At 34.1% G+C, this 24616-nt stretch overlaps 1 non-coding gene and 1 pseudogene across 1 annotated transcript; one reads left to right on the forward strand and one right to left on the reverse strand.

The window, feature by feature from the left end:
• Positions 1-17468: 17468 nt before the first annotated feature.
• Positions 17469-17575, reverse strand: LOC113767162. Its single transcript, XR_003467884.1, has one exon. It is a non-coding gene; the product is annotated as a small nucleolar RNA R71 (small nucleolar RNA).
• A 541-nt stretch (positions 17576-18116) lies between these two features.
• On the forward strand, positions 18117-23756 carry LOC113766053 (annotated as a pseudogene).
• Positions 23757-24616: the final 860 nt, after the last annotated feature.

The raw sequence follows: 24616 nt of genomic DNA on the forward strand, positions 1-24616 counted from the left end.
TAGTGTAGTATGTGATTTTGGCCTCATATATATACTTTTAAAACTTTGATACATGTAATTCTAATGTGTGTAATGTTAGTTGTTGATTTTTTAACTTTGTCCACTCTAAGAGGAGGGCTGAGTTGAGTGATAAGGTGGGAGAGATTGTAATTAAGGGTCTGTTTGATAACATAAAAAAGTGCTGAATCTGAATTTTTTCAAACATTCAGATGTTTTGAGTGTTTGATAAATGAAAATTTATTTGCTGAACTTGTTAAGCAGTGCTGAACCTGTGTGTATTTTTTTCAGCACAAGAATCCTAACTGAATGCTTAATTCTGAAAAGAATCGATAGAATTACTTCAATTACCTTATCTTATCTACCAAATCTACCCTTGTTTGTTAATTATGTTCAAAATTCTTATCCAATTAAATAACCTAATATTGTCTATCTAACGATTTTTAGTTTCTCTTTTCTCCCTTTTAATGACTTTCACATCTTCTTCATACTCCTCATATAATATATTTCATCTTTTATATTAATTTGATTTAAAAATAAATATTGTCATTTCATACCTAACAATTTTAAACTAATTAAATCATAGATTCTATTTCTTTTTTGAATGAAATGATATAAGGGCAAAATTATCAAATTAAACTTATTAAGCATTCAACTATAAATATTTATCAAACAGTATAACTAGATTTAGCATTAAAATTCAGACATTCATATATTTTTTCAGTGCTTAAAATTCAGCAAATTAATTGTTTCAGTATTCAGATTTCAGAATTCAGACTTCAGAATTCAGATTCAGTTTTATCAAACGGAACCTAAGAGGTTTTGGTTTCAAGTCCTCTCACTTGCCAAAAAAAGAAAAAATCCTTTGTCCATTCTTCTTGGTGGTGTCAAAAGTAGAGGCAAAATCTAAATTATGCACTTGAATGCTTTCTTTTGTGCTCATTCAAAATTTTGATTTTTATATATTCCCTTTTTGAATTATGTCATATTACTATGAAAATGATTCATGCTAATCATTTAAATCTACCAAAGAGTAGTAATTTTTAATTTGTTTTAAATTTTGACCGAGAATTGATCATGTATTGTAGATTTGATGGATAATGTAAGTGTTAGCTTTGCATATATGTTCCCTTTCCATTTTGCTAGGCTTGGTTTGGTATCGATAGGTTCATTTTTGGATATGTTCAACTTTTGGAGTATATACTTGATAGGCCAGTCCATTTTATCTTATCTTTTTTTTTCCGAAACGGAAATAACACACACACACATTAAATTAGAACAAACACGGTAGGTAAACGGAAAATCGACCTGAAAGCAATTTAAGGGGGACCCACAAAGCACCCACTTTATCTTATCAGTTATAGAAGTTATTGTATCTACTATTCATCAATGCAAGGAATCAGCTTTGTAGAGAATAAGACAACGAGGTAAGTTAATTGGTTTTGCCTTCATTTGAGGATTTTTCCCCTTAATTATTTGTAGTGCTTTTGTTAGAAAATGAATGAATATTAATCATAATAAAGATGTGCTTTTGTTATGAAATCAATGAGTATTTGTCATAATGAAGTGAACTTTAGCTTTTTATTAGGCAACAAAATTAATACAAGTCAATTTACTTTGCACCTTTAAATTCAACTAGACGCAAAGAATTGGTTTTAGATAGAGTTATAACCTAGGACGAGAGCTATGACATTAGTTTTGTAGTTGTAGTTACATAATTGGTATGAAAATCTTATTTTGGACTTTTAGAGATTTATGATGAATTGTTTTGTATTCAAGTTAAATTTCTATGTTTGTTTAGGTAGCACATAGTAGGTTATTATTTTGTATTGAAAGATATTTGAATTTATGTATGGAATGAAATTTTTGATGGGAAACACATTTCTACTATTTTTTTCTAAAAACAAGCAAGTATATCCTAACACTTCTAAGTGCTGTAATAGCCATCATTTTGGGATATAACCAAGTGTCATTATAAAATATCTACCATGGCACTTCCAAATGACAATATAGAGTGAGCATACGAGATTGGGAATTGGCCAATCCTGATATTTAAAAGTACCATATACTCTATCTCGAGATGCTTTTGGACATATCTTAAGGAGATGCTAGAATAGCACAAATACTAGATTAGCTAAGTTATCATGGAACTTGAAGTATTAGGAAAAACAATTTTTCTCATAGTTTCATTTGCAAGGTTTTTGTTGCTCTAAGCATCAAAGAGCCAATGCTTATTTATTGAATTTATTCATGCAAAAGAGTGTTTGAAATATGATTTTCCTGCAAAGTAGTTAGAAGAAGTACAATACGAGAAATCATTAGATTATAAAAGATCCTGAACATTGAAAGAATACAAATAGACCATTCATTATGATTACATCGACAATGAGTAGTACAATTGCACAGTCATAGTTGTAAAACTCAAATAGAAAGAAAAAGGGCTCAAATATTGAACTGGGTTGATAATGGTCATTGGGAAAACAATTGATGAAAAAGTTATACAAGATAGAGAAGGTGACACAAAGGGCAGTTTAAATAGCCTTTTCACTTCTTCTCATTCACATTTGTGGTTTCTATAAGAACCTGAGGTAGCATGGTTATGCTTTATAGGACTATAATAAGGGGGATGAGGAACATGCCATTCAATTTCTCATACAATTCTTTGATAAGAATTGTTTTTTTATAGGTCTTGATAAGTAACATTAAAATGATTGTATTTGAAATCACCCCATGCAGTATTTAATTTTTGTGGAAAATTATTTGTTTCTAAATCATGAACTGATATTTGTCAAACTGCAATTCATCCAATATAACTTTGGAGATCATAAGTAGAAGCTTTCTTAGGGTAGATGGTTTTCAAGCTTTTTCCTCTTGTCTAAACACTCATCAAATTTCAACCGATATCACATTTTATTCTAATAATTGATGCGATTTTATAACCTAGTAAACTCCCTTCATATCCATGGAACATTTTGGCCTTCACCTCTAGTTCCAGAAGACCACAATATTAGGTCTCTTATACATCATTTTTAAGTTTGTTGAGCAAATCTTCACATTCCTCTTTAGAGATGTCTTTATTTAACAACATATTAAGATGAATATTTTGTATGCTATTTAAAAGTTGCAGGTGAACTTTAGTGGTCATTTTTCAGAAAAAAAAACTTCAGTATTCATCTTTATGCTTGTTATTTGAAAAAGTTCAAAGGAATTTCTTCATTTTGGATCACACTTCATCCATACAAAATTATCTATTAACTTATCTTTGAATATTTTTGGACATTTGCAAGATCTTTAACTAGATCTCTCCTCAAATAAATGAGTTTAATCTTTTGCTGAATGATTGCAGTAAAATAAATCCTAAAAGTTTTGAAATCTATAGCTTTTTGATAATCTTCTATGCATATTATCCTCACCAAAGGATTGATTATAATGTCAAATCTTAGATAACATACTAATAGGTATATAATCTTATAATTTTTGTAGGTGTTTGAATATTTTGTGCATGACATATGTCATATAATTTGGTGATATAACAATCAATGATAATTTGCAGTTCTATGAGTTAGCAATTGAACTTAATTATTTGTTGAAAAATACTTTTTGCACTCGGGCGAATGCTTATTAAAACTAGATGAAATCGATATAAGAGATCTTTATAGTAATATTTTTCATATTTTATCTCCTCATTTATATCTTGACATGAAAGTAGTTATTTAATGTTGTAATCTATCAAATTTTATTCTAATATTTGTACTTTAGTTAAAATATTAATCCTTCATATATACTATGATATAGTTGGTATTTAAGATAAGAAAGTGAATACTTATTCAAAATGTTCACTTTTATTTTTTTGAATATAAAAATTTACATATAATTTCCAAAAGAGCATGTATCTCATAAATTTAGTTTTTCAACAATATTAAATAGTTCTACTGTATGAGTTGTATTTTATCACTATTATTTTGATTGTTGTTCAATATATAAGTTCCACTATATATCTATTTTTTTAATATAACAATCTAGTATATGAGTTTTTTTTTTGCTATATGAACTTCTTTCTACTTTTTGTGACAAGTATTCTACTTCAATATCACAAGAAATTTTGGAGAATTTCAAAAGTGAAACTTAACTCAAGAATATAATTCATTCTTCATTATCAAATACATAGATATTTTGGCACATTTCATGCACGACATATATAGTCACTTTCAAAATTTTCAAATTTAAAGATCCGAAACATCTAAATGGGTAATGTGATAAATGTTAATTTCTAATATCAATATGCGTAAACATTAGCATATTCTTTTTCCTCCTCTTTCTACTACTAACCACGCCAAAAATTTACCTACATACCATAACAAAACCTTAGTCCCTTGTTGTAAAATTAGAAGGAATCATTAATGCAAATTCATTTTGAAATAAATTTTAACTTTGGTCCTATTTTGGGAGCAAAAATTCAGTTATCTAATCAAGCATACTTGGAGTTTGTTCCTTTAAAATAAATAAAGTTTAGAATATCTAATAGTCCTTGCTGACATGTCAAAAGTTGTTAATTATATTTAGGGGAACAATTTTGTGTTAAATCAACTCAGCACAAAGTTTTCATTGGTCAATCTATTTTTTTGCGGTATACCGTATAATGAAAGCATTAGTTGTCAAACTAACAATGGAAACTAGAGATAATAATAGAAGTAACTAGTGAATTTGGTGTCATGTATTACATAGTTTACTCATATGGAAAGTCAATTTCAATGATGAATATAAGATTTTTCCTTCATCCTCCCATTAGCATCAATTTCTTCTCTCCTTGCCTTAAACAACTCAATTAGTTTTTGGTCTGGTGGAGGCATTGTGTAAGTTAGGGTAGTTATATCATCAGGTTCATTACAAAGAAAGGCTACATCATCTAGAGAATTTGATCAAAACATTGATGACCTAGGAAACAAAAACAATCTTGGAATCCTAATATCAGAAGGAACAAGTTACTGTGTTGTGACCTAGTAGCTGGAGGAGCATGAACACCAAAATCAGGTTGAATTGGTAGTGAGGATTCTTCAAAGTTGAGCGTGTGAGCTATCTCAGTAGTTCTTATCACTTGGCCAAACATATGCCCTTTAAAATTTGGTTTGTTATGTTGGAAATTAAATGAAGAATAGAAAATTTCAAGATCAATAGGTGTAAGCATATCTTCAATAAGAAGCTCTTTGTAATTTGAGATATGCTAACCAGCAATCAAAGGGGTGTACACACTTAATAAGTAGGGAAATACTTGTCAAATTGAAGTCAATATTTACTGAAACTAAATTGATACAAGAGAATTTCATATTAATTTTTTGTAATATTTACTAAGTATATACTCTTTAATCTTGAACATATGTACAATGATTTATATAAGAATGAAAAATATTTGATTTTGATGATACTATGTTAGACAAAGTTAGCTTTAAATAACAATTTTTCAAAAACCAGAAATTTAATCAAACAAAAATGTAAATTAAGTAGTTTAGTTTTGTAATTATAAACTTACCAATATCAAATTTAATATATTAAATTATTTTTGCCTTTTATGACAAAAATTGCACTTTAATGTCATAAGAAGTTTTAAAAATTTTCCTATGTGAAACTTTAACTTAAAGAATATAAACAAATTTTGTTATCAAAATAGTAGATTGTTTGGCACTTTTTATGCACGAGATATTTATCCACTTACAAAAATTACAAAATTAAGGATAAAAAGTATTGAAACATAGCATATTGTGTTTGCCAATTTTTATTATTAATATACATGCTGATAAGCATATTCTCTTTTCTCTACTATTTACTTTTTCTCTACTACTTACTAATACAAATAATCTACCTGCCTATCCAAGTAAAACACTAGCTCCTTGCCACTCCTAGAAGGATAGAGAAAATTAATAAATTCGTAAAGACAAATATTTAATGAGCATAACTATGTTCTAGTTAAAAATTATGTTAAGATATGAAAAAACTATATAAATATCAAGGTTTTAATTTTTAAAACCTCCTTGTAGTCTAGTTGAAAGTCTAAAAGCGATAATGTCCAAAAATATCAAGAGAACCAATTATGATTTACTTATCTAAATTTGTACAGAAACTATCTATTTAGATGATAAAACTTGAAAACAAATATTACCTTTCTTTAAAATAATGAATTAGAGAAAATATTGCCATATAAATTTTCTGATGGGTCAAATAAATTTTTCAAAACATATTTATGTATTTATCAAAAGTTAAGTGGGTTGAATTTCCAATATTCAAAATGTTCTTCTTCTTCATTGTGCATGACCATGCTATCACTCTACCTACCCCTATTACTATGCCATGTACAACCATTAATACAACCAACAAATAATTTAATTTCAAATATAAAGGTAACATTGATCTAAAAATCTACATTGTTTCTCTTATTTTCACTTAGATTAAGCCCAAAAACAATAGATTTCATGGCAAAAAATACAAAAAAGAAAATAATAATTAGGAACAATAAAAAAAAAGAGACTTGAGGGAGAAATTTTGTTGTAAACCAACACACCTTAATCAATCGTAGAATTCAAAAAAATTTGCTATAACATTTTAGATTCTACCAATTTTGGAACAACATTAGCAAGGATATATGATACTCTTGATAGTGGTGGATACTGAAGTTTCTTTGGTTGTGCTTGGCTTATAATGGTAGAGGTTCTGAAAATGAGTTGAATGGCAGTAAATAATAGTATATTTCTTGAATTTAAAGAAATTTTTAACATCAAAAAGAAAAAGAAGAAAAATAAAAAGAAATGAAAAAATACTAATAAAAAGAAATTGTAATAGATATTATTGTTATTAGTAATGTTAATTTTTATTTTTTTCTTTTATTTCCATTTTTTCTATTTTATCACAATTTTTTTTAAAAATAAATATAAACACTAATTATCATTTTGCAAACTTAATTAACTCAAATAAAATAAAATACAATAAAAACAAGAATAAATAAAAGAATAAAGCCAAAATTGAATTAAGTAAAAATTAAAATTTTGGTGTCTACAATTTGCCCCTTTTTGTCTGAGTTTCGAAGAGACTCGAGACAAAAACGTAGACACCAAATACTTACCTGTAGTTATTTTGCCGTGAGTTGAAACATGTAAATATAAAAAGGTCAGTGGGATAAAACCCGAGCCTGCCATAACATTGGTCAGTGGGATAATACCCGATCCTGCCTACTCAAGAAAAAAATATAATTTTTGTATATAACGGTGAGTAGGGTCGAATCCACAGGTATTGGGGATAATTTGTTTCTTCTCAAGCAAATTCAATTAAGGGGGGGTTTTTTTTATAAAAATATAAAAATAACTAATTAACTAAATAAAAGCAACTCACGAAAATAAACAGGAATTAATCAACAGTAGATACGACTCTAGCCAAATGTGCAACTTTTCAGACACGGTCCATTCAACTAATCATCGATGCAAAGATAATTCAATTACTTATTCATAGATTGGTTATAGCCATCAACAAGCTCTGATTTCCTTACTTTATCGATAGCCAAGGTACGACCGTTGACTATTTCTCTAATCAAGAAACGACCTTAGGTATGACAGTAGTATTTAATTCCTTGATTGCATTAAAAATTTAAAAAGTCAAATCCTAACCAATAAACACGCTACGAGGGTTTATTTAAGTTAGATCATACGTTCCCCTAACGTGAAATGCTAGTCGCCTCTGGATTAATCGATTAAACAATTACGGATTCAATCAATTAATTTGACAGTAGATTATTGGGTTAATTCGAATATCGGACCTTTGACATTCAAATAACACAACAATCATAAGAAGTTAAACTAGAAAACGTACAAATACCAATGAATAAAAGAAATAAATAAAATTAATTCAATCTCACAGATGTTTGGAACCGAGTCTTTAAGGTGACCTTCGATTAGAAAACGAGAATTTAGTTCTTCATTGTTGAGAAAATTTCCAATGCGATGCTATGAAAGAAAGCCCCAGACATGCGGCCAACCAAAAAAAGATAAAAGCCTAATCTGAGTGACTAGTCCCGTGACTAGTCACTCGCAATTCTGCTTATTGCGGAATGAAGTATCAATCTAACGGGAATTCGGCCTTCTTTTTCTCCCCAGTTTCCTACTTCGCGTTTACTACTAATAATAAAGGCCTATTGCCTAATTATAAAAAAGGAAATAATAATAATAATAACTCATGTTTCCTAATTCAACTCTACAACTAACAAAGATAATTAAAGTCTTTCAAATTCCACCAAAAATGTCCATATTTGACTCGAACTAGGAAATCTCCATGCACGATAAATTCTCGAGTCTTTTAGACTTGAATGTAGGTCTTGAACGTGCCACCACCAAATTAGCTGGAAATTGTCCCTTTTAATTACGTTTTGCTTATTTTACTACAATTAACACCATTAACCAAATATAAGTAAAATCTATCAATTAATACAATATTTGGCTAAAATCAAGGGAGAAATATACATATATTTAATAACAATTTTGCACCTTATCACACATAAATAGTCATGTTTATCCAAAGTATTGGTAGCTATAATATAATAGTGATCGAAGTCCTCAATTTGAACCTTGCAATTTGAATTCTAATTAGGTCGACATGCCATTTGGTGCTTTAAATGAGAAACAAAGAGAATGTTGATAGTAAGGTTACACATGAAAGGAAGGAAAAATGAAATCGACCAATAGAGGCTATCACATCTAATATTTATGCATGAAATTTCCAACTCCAAAATTCCATTATATAGTTTTTCAATCTTGGTAGGCGTAACATTTCGTGCATGAAGCGTGCCATATGATCTACTAATATAACAATCAATTGTGATCTACAAGTTTTTTTTTTGGCAAACCCCATACACGGGGGTGGGATGCCAACTAGGGATGTAAGTGAGTCGAGCTATTCGCGAGTAGCTTGGTCAATGGCTTGGTTGGAACTCGGTTTGACCGAGTTCGAGCCGAGTCTCGAGCTACTCGAGCACACATTCGAGTCGAGTTCGAGTCAGAATTTTGCAACTCGTGGCTCGACGAGTAGCTCTTCGAGCCATATAATTTAAATAATATATATAATTTAAATAATACATATGTATTATAATTATAAAATGACCGTTATGGGTATAATTTATACTGAATTTACAAGTAAGGTATCGAGTCAAAAAACTTGATTACTCGACTCGATAAGGCTTGACTAAAGGTCGAGCCTTATCGAGTCGAGTCTCGAGCTTTTAAAGATTTCATCGAGTCAAGCTCGAGTTTGAGATTTTTCAACTCGATCGAGCTCGAGTCGAGCTCGAGCCAAGTTATTTATAGGTCGAGTTGAGCAATACTCGAGCTCGACTCGGCTCGATTACATACCTAATGCCAACCCAGCTTTTATTATAAGAAATCAAAAATACATAGAGAAAGATGACACTGTACCTCCAGACTACTTGACCGATTAAACAAAGCTACCTTTAATATCTACCCCTACGAAAACTAGGAACACCACACTCATCTAAAGTAATATCTCCTCTAACCATACAGGGAAGATAAAGGATTGAATTATAAACTAACAACTCCCCAGAATCGGCCCCAACCTTAGAAAGTCTATCCGCAGGTTTATTCGCTTCTCGAAAGCAATGTGAAATCTCTTTGTAGTGATGGCTATACTGCAACAATTCTTGTAACTCCCGCTGTACACCCCATAGACACTTAGCTCTCCCCTGAATAATCTGAATAAGAACCAACGAGCCAGACTCCAAATGTAAATTGGCCAATTCTCGAGCTATACCTAACCGAACCCCATAAAGTAGCGCTTTCAATTCTGCTTGTAAACTAGTCATCTCCCCAAAATAACTGGAGAATGCTAACAGGAACCTCCCATCACTATCTCTGAATAGATCTCCCCCTCCACTCCTCCCAGGATTACCCCTTAAACATCCATCTGAGTTTAACTTCACTACTGCTTGTATCGGACATCTCATCTAACTGTCAACACATTCACAGAAATTCTCAACCCAGCTACTGCATCAAAGAAGCTAGGCCACGATGGATTAGGTATACTAAGCTCCCGAAACTGAGAGCCAAAACTCTCTTGAAGCTCATTAAAAACTCGTTCACAAACTTGCTTCACAGTCAACAACCTCACTTCAAAAACAAAATTATTTCTCGTTTTCCATAAGTTTCAGCAAATCAAGGAGGGCAAAATTCGAAATAAGAAGCTAATATAAGGACTTCGACCAGATTTCAACCACCAATTAATCATCTTATGCCTTATCGTGAAAGTTTCACCAAACCCACCAATCAACACTTCAAAGAAACCCTAGACCTGTCTAGCAAACTCACCAATACAAAAAATATTGTTAATAGTTTCTTAAGAAGGATGCCGATAGCAAAAACAACGAGACGGACATAATACACCAAATTTATACAATACACCCATAACCGGCAGCCTACCAGTCATTAATCGCACCGTAAAAAGGAAATTTTCGACAGTAAGACCTGATGCCAGAAAAAAGAGAAGAGTCTAGAACTATTACCACCTTGCTGCACTACCTGATAGGCCAATGCTATAGAGAACTCACTCGAGTTACTTGGAGCCTAAACCATTTTGTCCACCTGATCCGAAGAAGGTGGAGCAACATCCAAGACCCTCTGTACACAGCGCGTAGGCAAAACATTATATAACCTCTGCAAATCTCAACAACCTTGAACCACAAAATCCGCAATTGACTGTTCTTGAAAAATTTCCACTTGTCGACATTGCGGACCTGATCCTAACCAATTGTCATGCTAAAAACTCGAGTTTTCACTACCTAATATCCACCTTATATGCCTCTTTGCCACCAACTGAACGTCCAACATCCTCCTCCAAGTGGTAGATTGCCCTGGGCAAACCTCGGAATAACAAGGATGCAAATTCGAGCTCTACTTCAAATGCATGAACTCTGCCCATAATGATTGTCATAGCTTGAACTTCCACCACAACTTCAAAGAAAAAGCATCAAAAACATGTTGCAACGACCGTAAACCTACACCTCCCTCCTCATAAGGCTTACATAGTTGGTCCAAATTTATACAATACACCAAATTTATACAATACACCCATAATCGGTAGCCTACCAGTCATTAATCGCACCGTAAAAAGGAAATTTTCGACAGTAAGACCTGATGCCAGAAAAAAGAGAAGAGTCTAGAACTATTACCACCTTGCTGCACTACCTGATAGGCCAATGCTATAGAGAACTCACTCGAGTTACTTGGAGCCTAAACCATTTTGTCCACCTGATCCAAAGAAGGTGGAGCAACATCCAAGACCCTCTGTACACAGCGCGTAGGCAAAACATTATATAACCTCTGCAAATCTCAACAACCTTGAACCACGAAATCCGCAACTGACTGTTCTTGAAAAATTTCCACTTGTCGACATTGCGGACCTGATCCTAACCAATTGTCATGCTAAAAACTCGAGTTTTCACTACCTAATATCCACCTTATATGCCTCTTTGCCACCAATTGAACGTCCAACATCCTCCTCCAAGTGGCAGATTGCCCTGGGCAAACCTCGGAATAACAAGGATGCAAATTCGAGCTCTACTTCAAATGCACGAACTCTGCCCACAATGATTGTCGTAGCTTGAACTTCCACCACAACTTCAAAGAAAAAGCATCAAAACATGTTGCAACGACCGTAAACCTACACCTCCCTCCTCATAAGGCTTACATAGTTGGTCCCATTTAATCCGATGAAAACGTGGCCCAAAATCTGAAGCGCCCCATAAAAAATCAGTAAAAATGTTCTCCAACATACCAAGTATCCCCTTAGGAGGATTGGAAGCCGCAAAATTATGGATAGGCATAGAAGAAAGCACACTCCGTATCAAAACCAATTTGCTGCCATACGATAATAATTTCTCTTTCCACAATAGCACCCTATTAACAACTGAAGTACATAAAGCTGAAAAATAACTATTCTTCCATCTTCCAGAGTATAGTGGGCACCCAAGATACTTTACTGGGAAGGATTGTGCAAGAAATCCAGTGATTTGTGCAACAATGCGCTTTCGTACACCCAAGAGACTAGCATGAGACAAAAAACAACTCTTACGATGATTGACTTTCTGTCCCGAGATCATCTCATAATCCTCTAGCGACTTTATAATCAGCTGTAACGATGTCTTCATTCCACTAGAAAAAATAATAACATCATCTTCATAAGCTAAATGGGTAACAACCGAGCACCCTAGTGGAACCTCAAAAGGCACAAAACCCCGTTGCCCAATCAAGGAATTTAGAAGTCGAGAAAAGACTTCAGCACCTATGACAAAGAGAGCTGGTGAGAGCAGATCCCCTTGGCGAATACCTTGACTAGATTTAAAAAAACCTTGGGGTGAACCATTAATAATAACTGAGAACCAAATATTCGAAATCAGCCTCCAAATCGTATCTATCCAAACCTCACTAAACCCGAACTTTCTGAGCACTTGCAATAGCAAATGCCAGGATACCCTATCATACGCTTTGACCATGTCAAGTTTTAAAACAATATTACCCCCTCTATTAGACTTTCCAATATATGACACTATCTCCTGAGCTAACAGAAAATTGTCAAAAATCTGTCTACCCTTAACAAATCCACTTTGTTGAGGTGAGATAATACAAGGCAACACTTTTACCAATCTAACAGCCAAAACTTTTGACAAAGGCTTATTAATAAAATTACACAAACTTATTGGCCGAAATTGACTAAAGTCTTGAAGAGCACTTACCTTCGGAATAAGCACAACCAACATCGAAGTAATACTCTTAGGCACCTCATATCCACAAAAAACTGCCCACCGCTTCACAGACATCTTTGACCATCACGTCCCAAGCAAAGGTAAAGAATCTCCCTATAAAACCATCCGATCCAGCGGCACTCTCACCATCCATCGCAAACACACGATCTACAAGTTTTTGAATTAACATTTCATAGTTTGATGTATAAATTGACCGATAATTTATTTTCCATAAAAATTAACTTGAACTAGAATAGATCACTACAAGAACTTTAGCTAATGATAATTTTGGGAAAACTACATTCTTAATTCACATTTTGCAAAGATTAAATTTTCTACACTAGCAAATAGATTATACTTGAAAGTCTTATACTTTATCAAATATTTGTCTAATATTCAATCATTTTGCTCATATTCCATCGGCTCATATATACCACTAATGTATTGGCATTCAAGAACAAAAAATGAGTACTTATTAAGAAAAACTTAATTTTATCCTTTGACTATTATGGATAAGTACTTACTTGATCTAGTTGTTTAACAATATTAATATTGTCCCTTATAAGACTTGTCAAAAATTTTCAACTTAAAAAAGAATAGTACAATCTTCCAAACTAAATCACTAAATAAAATACTAATTGAAAGTTGCGTTGGCCTTTCCATGAGCATATAGCCTAATGGAGTACCATCCGCAAGCAAACCTAATTTAAAGCCTAATTTCTATAGTCATACATTTAAAAGGAAAGAATGAGAAAAACATTATAATACAAGAGAATTTTAAATCTTTTAACATAATGGCAAGGGATTATACTATAACAAAGTAGAGTGAATGTCAATAAGTTGAAATAACAATAGGTTTTTACAATCCCAACAGGACTTTCGCCCCTATTATTTGTTATGTTCCCACAATCCAATTCTCTTGATGTACAACTTCGTTTCTCTCTCTGTCCCTTTGGTACGCCACATGTTATGCTTGGTTAACTAACTAGTTTCAAAATAGTCAGATGGTTTTGCACAAATCTTGTGATTGTTTTTGCTTTATCTAGTGTTTTGATAAGTAAAATGAACTTAGAAATAAGCATACTGATGTGTTTTTTTTATAACATATATTAGAAAAAAGCACGTGCGCTGCATGTGTTTCTTGTATTTTTGTTAGTAGTTATAAAAATCACACGCTGTCGGTGCTCCAAAATGCAAAATAAAGAGGAGCATGGCCACAAAATTACTCACGATATGAAGAAATGAAATTGAGCAATAGAGACTAGTTACTGTTTTCCTTGATATTGTTTTGGTTGTGACGCCTAATCAGTTTGAGTTGCATGCAAGTAATGGAAATAGGCTGCCACCAAAGTGCAATTGGTCAGTCACAGGTAAGGCCAATCATTTTCCTGAGCTACAAAGGTGATTAGAGCACAATCCATTTTTAAATATCAGTTTTTGCTTTGAGAGTGTCAGAAAATAAGACCATCGAATCAACTAATACAAATTTCAGGTATTATTGTAGACTTTTGTCCTTTTGTTGGTGAAAGGATTTGTTCTCTTATACTTCTACAATCTGCATGTCCTTCAAATTTTACTTCTTGTCTTTTTTCTTGTACTTTTGTCTATTGTTATGCTACATGTAATTTAGTGGTTGAAATTTATAGAGTATGCTTCAACCTTATCAGTGTTTTGATATTTGCAACAAAATAATGAGCAATTGATACATCTTAGATGGAGTTGAAATGGAACACCTGCCATCTCTTAGTTGTCTAATTTTGGTGTTTTGTTATTTGGTCAATCATTTCCTAACAAACAAACCTTGGCATGGAGACAATTCAAATTCTTGTTATTTTGACACTTCTTTGCTTTATCCAATGTCTTATTTATTTTGATTATTCCCATTATATTCAACATAAGTGTATTGATAAGTAAATTAAATCAACTTATAAATAATATACTGAAGTGCTTTTATAATCTATACTAGAAAAAAGCACGTGCATTGCACGTACGTGTTTTTTGTATTTTTGTTTAGAATTTATGAAAATCACATGCTGTTGGTGCTTCAAAATGCAAAATGAAGAGGAGCATTGATAAGAGTTTATTTTACGTATTTTTAAGTGCATTTTATTAGTTAATTTTGAGTTGATTATTTAGTTTTATAATTAAAATAAAGAGGTTTTTGGTAAAATTATATATTTTTGGTAAAAGTGGATAATATTACATTTTTAGTGATTTTAATGGTAAAACCTTCATTTTTATGCAGGAATGATGACTCAATCACCAAAGGATGGCAAATGAGGTGAAAAATAGAGATTTGGTGATGAATTTAAGTGGTGAAAAGAAAAATGAAGTGAAAAACGTTCAAGTGAAGAATTGCACTTCAAGACAGTTTTGACACTCTTCAATATTTTGATCATATCTGGAGCTACACTTATCGGATTGAGGTTATCTTTATACCATTTTAAAGCTAAGAAAGAGATCTACAATTTGTATGAAGACATCGAAATCCAGTTCTGCTATCTTCATGGACAAAAAGCTGGAATACAGAAGCTGCACCCTGTGGTCGGAATCTGAAACAGGGGTTTGACCAGGTGATAGTATTTCGATCATATCTCAGGCTACAAAACTTCGATTTGGATGAATTGTAGAGCATTGGAAAGCTAACTCAAAGGGCTACAACTTTGGTGTTTTGCACAAAAACCAGTTCGGCCTGCATCATGGAGAAAATCGCAGTTGAAATAAGGTCAAAGTGAAAACGCGAGTGAAAAACACGCGAGTTGTAGCCGCGTTTTGTGTAAGCGCGTTTTGTAGCCGAAATTCTGCAAATTGCTCATCCATTTTCTCTTGTGTTCATACCACTTTCCAGCTATAAGATGCAAGGGAATTCGGTGCACATGCTTCAGAAGTCAAAAGGGCAAGAAAGGTGGCTTATTTTCAAGTCAAAAACATTGGTTATTGACAATTATAACAAAGTTAGATTTGGGGAATCAAAAGTTGGAATTTGACTTGGAAAAATAAGCCTTTGAGTGTTTTTTATGCAGAGATATAGGGAGAGGTCTGGACATCCATTCGTAGCTTAGCTTCTTACAGAAAAACATATTCTCTCTACCTAGGAATTGCAAGAAAAATTGGGATTTCATTGTGTAATCATCTAAGTTGAAGAACAAAGAAGATTTTTGAAGGCTTCACCATATCTTGGCTAAGGCTTTCTTTACTCCTCTTGTATTTGTAATTCATGATGATTTACATTAATGAAGTTATGAGTGTTTTATCATTCATGAGTAGCTAATTTTCTTTATCTAGGGAGTAGATGATGCTTATGGCCAAATGATATGAATTGATTGTTATTCATTCTTGTTATATGTTGTATTAACTTGTCTACTTGTGTATGCTTGATTACTTGTTGTTGTTTGATCACCAATAACAGGTTTATAGTTGTTTTTATTCATTAAGAAATGGTAAAAATAATGGAATGACACAAGTAGAACTTGAGTTGTATATTCATGAGAATAGAAATACATTCAAGTGGATGAAATCTGCATTTCATGTGTGAATAAGAACAGATTTAGTATTTACCAAGAGATTAGGAAAAACTAATCTGTTTTAACCCATTATTATCATGAGAATGTGATTTTGGTATTTCTGGAAATGAATCCTTGGTTAAACAAGAGCAGTAACAAGTGTTGAATTAATTCATTTTAGATCTTTTGTGTCATAAGTGGAATCTACATCCCTAGATCTTAATATTTAGTGAATTCTACTCCCCTTGAGATATTGCAATTTTCTAGTTAAGAACTCTTGTAGTTGAATTTAATTCTAAATTTTCTGCTTAATTTTATTGTGAGTCTAAATAATAGAGTAAATTAGTATCTAATAATTGTTTTAATTGCTCCTCGTGGGATCGACCCGATACATACCCAATATTACGATTTTGGCCTGTATACTTGCAGAAAAACGGGTATAATTCGGAATTAAACTTGCACTTATAGTAAACACCCGTCAAGTTTTTGGCGCCGTTGCCGGGGAGCGGCAATATTAGAGCCTAATCAACTCTATTAATTTAGACAGATTTATTTTTATTAGTTGAGCTGATTATATTTAATCTTATATTGTAATCAGTTTTTGACAATTGAAATTGCATAATATCTCTTATTTCTGTTTGTAGTGTATGCACCGGGCGTCTCAGGAAGTTACACCTTTCGATCCAGAAATTGAGAGGACACTACGTAGACAAAGGAGGCATCCACCACAGCAAGAGGAACAAGAGATTTGGCAACCTATAGAGGAAATCTCAATAGATCTACCATTTGAGGAAGAGATGGCCGAAAATGACCCAAATAGGCGAGTTCTACGAGATTATACTCTACCGGGAACACAAGGATCTCAAACAAGCATAGTAAGGCCTACGGTAAATGCTAACAATTTTGAGATTAAACCATCACTTATCCAAATGGTTCAACAATCTCAATTTGGAGGTAATGCAGTAGAAGATCCTAATACACACTTAGCTACATTCTTGGAAATTTGTGATACAATTAAAATGAATGGAGTTAGTGATGATGCTATAAGGCTAAGATTGTTCCCAATTTCTTTGAGAGATAAGGCCAAACTTTGGCTACACTCTCATGCTCCTAATACTTTCACCGGATGGGATGATTTATCAAGAGCATTCTTAAATAAGTATTTTCCACCAGGAAAGACTGCTAAGTTTAGAATGGATATCACTAGTTTTAGTCAATTGGAGGGAGAATCATAATATGAGGCATGGGAAAGGTTTAGAAATTTGCTTCGGAAATGTCCACATCATGGACTACCGGAATGGTTAATCATACAAACCTTCTATAATGGTTTAGCTTTTTCTACTAAAACTATGATCGATGCAGCTGCAGGTGGAGCTTTAATGGGTAAATCACCCCAAGAGGCTCATAATTTGATAGAAGAAATGGCAGCAAATAACTACCAATGGGCCAATGAGAGAGGTAATACAAGACGTCACGCAGGTATGATAGAAATGGACACTCTCAATATGCTGAGTGCTCAAATGAATAATGTGATGAAGTTGCTAAGTAGACAAGGTGGAGTTGGTCCAAGTTCATCTAATGCACATGTAATATGTTGTTCTATATGTGGAGGTGAACATGATACTAATGAGTGTGTTGATTCTGAGCAGGTACAATTCGTCAATAATTACAATCGTAATGCTCAAAATAACCCCTACTCGAATACTTACAATCCGGGGTGGAGAAATCATCCAAACTTTGGATGGAAGGATCAAGGAAATCAACTAAGGCCAACCAATCCACCGGTGTTCCAATCAAGGCAACCATAAGCTGAAACTAAACCGGGTTGGGAGATGGCAGTGGAAAAGCTCGCAAAAGTTACTTCAGACAGATTTGAGCGAGTAGAAGGAAGGTTGGACCAACTCACTACAATGTACAGGAATGTAGAGGTCCAAATTGGTCAAATCGCTAGTTCTTTGAATAATCGAAATCAAGGAGAATTACCTAGCAAAACAGAGGTCAATTCTAAGGAGCATGTGAAAGCCATTACTCTTCGTAGTGGTAGACAATTAGAAGATTCTCCAGTGGTGGAAGTTGAGAAAGATGAGAACGAAAAACAAGAAGAAAAGCAGAGGAACCAAGAGGCGATTGTGGAGGAAAATAGTCGGGAGAATCCAAGAGAAAAGCAACCATCATCTTCCACTACCATTACAATACCTCCTACGGTTCCATTTCCACAAAGATTAAAGCAAAATAAGTTTGATAAAGATTTTGAAAAATTTGTTAAACTTTTCAAACAATTGCACATTAATATTCCTTTTGCCAATGTTATTTTGCAGATTCCGTCTTATGCGAAATTTCTCAAGGAAATCATGACTAGAAAAAGAAAGTTGGAAGACTGCGAAACAATAGCATTAACGGAGGAATGTAGTGCAATTATTCAGAATAAGCTACCACCAAAGTTGAAGGATCCGGGGAGTTTTTCTATAACTTGCACCATAGGTAACGTTGATTTTTCTAAGGCATTGTGTGATCTTGGTGCTAGTGTATCATTAATACCGTTAACGGTGGCTAGACAATTGGGTTTGCATGAGATTAAACTCACTAATATTACTTTGCAACTAGCGGATCGGTCTATTAGATATCCATTGGGAGTGTTGGAGAATGTATTGATAAAAGTTCAAAAATTTATCATTCCAGTGGATTTTGTGGTATTAGATATGGAAGAAGATATATCTATGCCAATTATTCTAGGTAGATCATTTCTAGCTACTGCAGGTACTATTATTGATGTCAAAAATGGCAAGCTTAAGTTTCAAGAAGGTGAAGAAGAGGTAGAATTTAATTTGAATGAAATGGAAAAATACCCTTCTTTTACCGATCATGCTTATTCTATTGGCACAATTGATAAACTAACCCAAGAGATGAGTCAAGTCAACGTTGACTTAGATCCTCTTGAGTATTGTTTAATGAGTTTAGGTAAGCAAGAAGATGTTTGTAAAGAAATTGAAGAATTGGCCAAGTACTTGGATTTTCAAATACCTTATAAAAGGGGTAATTTGTATGAAAGTCTTGGCCAAGGAAAAGGGCTTTCACCACCTTCAGAAATTGAACCTCCAAAACTAGAGCTCAAACCACTTCCAACTCATCTAAGGTATGAATTTCTTGGAGAAAATAGTACTTTACCTGTAATTGTTAGTGCTGACCTTGATGATGAGCAGTGCACAAAGTTGCTAAGAGTTCTAAGGAAGCATAAGAAAGCAATGGGATGGACAATTGCAGACATTAAAGGTATAAGTCCCTCTATATGCATGCATCATATTTTATTGGAGGACAATTGCAAACCAGTGGTGGAAACACAAAGAAGACTCAATCCAAACATGAAAGAGGTGGTAAGAAATGAAATTCTTAAGTGGCTTGATGCAGGTATAGTCTTTCCTATCTCCGATAGTGTTTGGATTAGTCCAATTCATGTGGTACCAAAGAAAGGTGGAATAACTACAATCATAGGTAAAAATGATGAATTGATTCCATCTAGACTTGTGGTAGGGTGGAGAGTGTGTATCGATTATCGTAAGTTAAATACGGTAACAAGAAAAGATCATTTTTCCCTACCATTTCTTGATCAATTATTGGAGCGAATAGCCGGATATGAATTTTACTGTTTTCTTGATGGTTTTTCAGGATATAATCAAATAGCTATAGCTCCAGAGGATCAAGAGAAGACCACATTTACATGTCCTTATGGCACTTTTGCCTTTAGAAGAATGCCATTTGGGTTATGCAATGCTCCCGCAACTTTTCAACGATGCATGATGGCTATTTTTTCTGATTATATTGAGAAAATTATGGAGATATTTATGGATGATTTTTCTGTGTATGGTTCATCTTTTGATCAGTGTCTTCATAATTTGGAATTGATTTTGCAGAGATGCGAGGAAACAAATCTTGTACTGAATTGGGAGAAATGTCATTTTATGGTAAAAGAAGGAATTGTCTTAGGACACAAGATTTCCTCCAAGGGAATTGAGGTGGATCAAGCCAAAATAGAAGTCATCGAAAAATTGCCACCCCCAATCAATGTCAAGGGGATAAGGAGTTTTTTAGGACATGCTGACTTTTATAGACGTTTTATTAAAGATTTTTCTAAAATAGTAAAGCCATTATGTGATTTATTATGTTAAGATACTCCTTTTCAATTTGATGACAATTGTTTGGTTGCATTTGAAAGGTTGAAGAAGGAATTGATTTCGGCCCCAATTATAACTTCGCCTGATTGGTCACTACCATTTGAATTGATGTGTGATGCAAGTGATTATGCGGTTGGAGCAGTTTTGGGACAAAAGAAAGAATGACGGTTGCACGTCATTTACTATGCTAGCAAGTTGCTAAATGAGGCACAACTCAATTATGCAACTACAGAAAAAGAGCTATTGGCAGTGATATTTGCTTTGGATAAATTTAGATCTTATCTAGTAGGATCTAAAGTTATTATATATACGGACCATGCGGCTCTTAAATATTTGTTACATAAAAAAGATGCAAAACCAAGACTAATTCGGTGGATTCTTTTATTGCAGGAATTTGATGTGGAGATAAAAGACAAAAAGGGAACAGAGAATCTAGTAGCGGATCATCTATCACGCCTAGAATATATTCCAGTCAAGGATCAAGTTCCTATTCAAGAGAATTTCCTGGATGAGTTTGTCCTAGCAATTATCAATTCTCCATGGTATGCTGATATTGCTAATTTTTTGGTAAGTGGAAAGATTCCAAGGGGATTTAATTACCATCAAAAGAAGAAATTCTTACATGATGTCAAAAGTTACTTTTGGGAGGAACCATTGCTATATAAACATTGTGCCGATGGTATGGTACGTAGATGTATTCCCGAAAACGAGGTACATAATATTTTATACCATTGTCATAACCTTGAAACAGGTGGACATTTTAGCACCTCAAAAACTGTGGCAAATGTATGACAATCAGGGTTTTATTGGCCAACTATGTATCGAGATGTTCGGGAATATGTTAAAAGTTGTGATGCATGCCAAAGAACTGAAAATATATCTCGAAAGAATGAAATGCCCCTAACTACCTTCTTAGAAGTTGAATTATTTGATATATGGGGTATAGATTTTATGGGACCATTTCCAAGCTCTTTTAATAATAAGTACATCTTAGTAGCAGTAGATTATGTTTCTAAATGGGTAGAAGCAATCGCTTCACCTACTAATGACTCTAAGGTTGTACTCCGATTGCTTAAAAAGAATATTTTTTGTAGATTTGGTATACCTAAGGCCATAATAAGTGATGAAGGAAAACATTTTTGTAACAAACAACTGGATTCCTTATTGTTTAAATATGGCTGTAGGCACAAGACATCATTCTCGTACCATCCTCAAGCCAATGGACAAGCGGAGCTAGCTAATCGTGAGATAAAGCTCATTTTGGAGAAAACTGTGAATAAATCACGCAAGGATTGGGCTACAAAGCTAGATGACACACTATGGGCTTACCGAACTGCATTTAAGACTCCCTTAGGGATGTCGCCGTATCGTTTAGTCTATGGAAAAGCTTGTCACTTACCTGTAGAGATTGAACATAAAGCTTATTGGGCTATTAAAACAATTAATATAGATTTTAATCTTGCAGGTGGAAGGAGATTACTTGAGCTGAGTGAATTGGAGGAACACCGGTTACATGCATATGAAAATGCCAAAATTTACAAAGAAAAGATCAAATATTGGCATGACAAGCACATTATTCCTAAACAATTTTAGGTAGGGCAAAAAGTGCTTTTATTCAATTCACGCCTGAGGTTATTTTCAGGAAAATTGAAGTCAAGGTGGTCTGGACCATTTGAAGTCACTCAAGTATTTCCCTATGGAGCGGTTGAAGTGGCAAATTCAAGAAATGAAAGGTTTAAGGTCAATGGACAACGATTGAAACCCTACTTGGCAGGTGAAATCGTACCCAAAGGACTCATATGTCTTTTGGGCGACTCTTCTTCAATTTAAGAAACTGAATGTGTGAGTCGAGCCAACGACTATAAACAAAAGCGCTAATTAGGAGGCAACCCAATGTTTAAGTTATATGTGTTAAATTGGTGTGATTTTGTGGTTTGAATAAGTGTTTTAGTTAATTTGTTGTTTTTGTGTTATAGGTTTGACAATTGGGAGCCAAAATGATCATTTGAGGTAAAAACAGGTAAACTTTGATCAAGCAACTCAACCCCTTGATTTGCGTTAAAGGTGTATTTGATCCGTTAAAAAGAGGTACTATGCCAAGGGAAAGAAGAGCGGTACTTTCATCCTCTAGTAGTGAGGAGAGGGAGGTTAATGAAGAGATGGAGGTGACTGAAGAGGAGAATTCACCTTCTCCTCCACCAGTTAACCATCGACCTGGTGAGGGCACCTCCCGTGGAGCGGAAAAATCGGTATTTGACAGTGCTAGGTTCAACACTCGCAGAAATCAGGAGTGGCATGAGGCGCGTGCTAATTTGGAGTTTTTGTTTGAGATGCACGTCAGTCCACCAGTTGAGATGATGTACAACATCTCAGAAGCTTTTGCTCAGCTAGGATGGGCTCCGATTCTCTCCCTTCCAAACCATTACTACCCAGACTTGGTGCGCGTTTTACGCCAACATTGAAAGTAAGGCGCGCCATAGTGGAGAAATAGTTGAGTCCTGGGTGCGTGGAAGACGAATCACCTTGTCACGGCAAGATTTGGCTGCTATTTTGGGGTGTATGGATGACGGACGTCCAGTAGACTTGAAGAAGGAGTTTGTTCCCCCGAATAGGAGGTGGGATCCCTCATTGGCCATGGCTAGGTTTGGTCTCGAGTACCAACCTTTTCGCTCTACCAGAAAGGAGACTATATTGGCGAATGTATTCGAACCTCGTCATCGTCTTATCATTTACATGATGGCTCACAATGTCATCCCAAAGAAGAGGGGGCACACGGAGGTCCGCAAGAGCGATATCTATTTCTTGGATTACATGTTCCATAACCGGACATCTCCATATGCTCGGATTTCATTGCCTAACATCATCATCAGCCACATTAGGTCTACGGCGAGGCGTAAGACAACTTCCTTCAAACTTTCATTTCCTCGTCTACTGACTTTAATCTTCCCCCGTTTTGAGGTTCCCTTGGAAGGCATGCGGCAGGAGTATGTTCCACCACGTGCTGAGATGACTATCATTACTCTTCGCCGCCTTGGTATTGGCACGGGAGACATTCCACGCCCTGTTCAGGAACGGAGACAAAAGGCTAGACATGGTCGGGATGAAGCTGGACCTTCTACTGCAGCACCACCACCTCCTCCACCACAAACTAATTGGCAGCGACTTTTTGACCAGATGGAGGACTTTGCATTCCAGTTCGCTGACGTTAGGAATCGTCTAAGCCGAATTGAAGATCATTTGGGCATTCATCCACCGCCCAATCGTGATGCAGAGGATAATGATGATGCCGAGGGGGATGACTGACTTGGCACACTGCAGAAGTTATCTTTAGTTGATGAACTTGCTTGCCTAATTATCTTAACTTGTGGAACTTAAGTTGTTTAACTTCATTTTATTTTTCTGTTTTCTATGTGGTAGGTACTTGTATTTTGACAGTGGTTCGTGATTAGTGGCTGATAAGGATCTCAGCCATTGACTTGGGGAGTACTTCTTTCTTTTCTTTTCTTCTTTTGTTTCATTTCTTCCCTACACATTGAGGACAATGTGTAATTTAAGTGTGGGGGGAGAAATATGTGTGATACTTGTGGTTTTAGTTGTGTTTGATATAATTCTTGTGCTTAAATGGTGTTTCTTGTGGTTGCTGGCAGGGAGTTTTAGTCCACTTTTAAGGGGAGACTCTGTCAAAATTTTTCCAAAACCTTATACATATATATGTTATTAACTATAATAAATAAATAAAATTTTGTCACTTATCCTTTTGAAATAAATATATGCGGTTTTGATACTTCTTTTCTCATGAAATTTGGAAATGATTTTTATGTGATTATAATTTTTACATCTATAGGAAAGTATATCTAGTAAAGTGGAGAAAATTATGCCTACATTTTGTATATTTGATGAAAATTCTTCTTTTTATCTAATTTTATAAGATAAGAAATTAATATGGTTAATAAGTGTCATACTCTTCTCATGATTACTCTTAGAGGGAATTTTATTATATATATATATATTAAAAAAAAAAAAGGGTTATTCTACTCCAATGATTCTCATACCGAGTAACCGGGGGTTGGCATCTACAAATGTCGACATTCGCGTAAAAAGGTACTTGAATTAAGAGTATGCAAAGCAACTTGAGTATGTGAAATGTTGAGTAACCGGGGATC

Source organism: Coffea eugenioides, chromosome 3 (assembly GCF_003713205.1).
Source record: "Coffea eugenioides isolate CCC68of chromosome 3, Ceug_1.0, whole genome shotgun sequence".
NCBI lineage: Eukaryota > Viridiplantae > Streptophyta > Magnoliopsida > Gentianales > Rubiaceae > Coffea > Coffea eugenioides.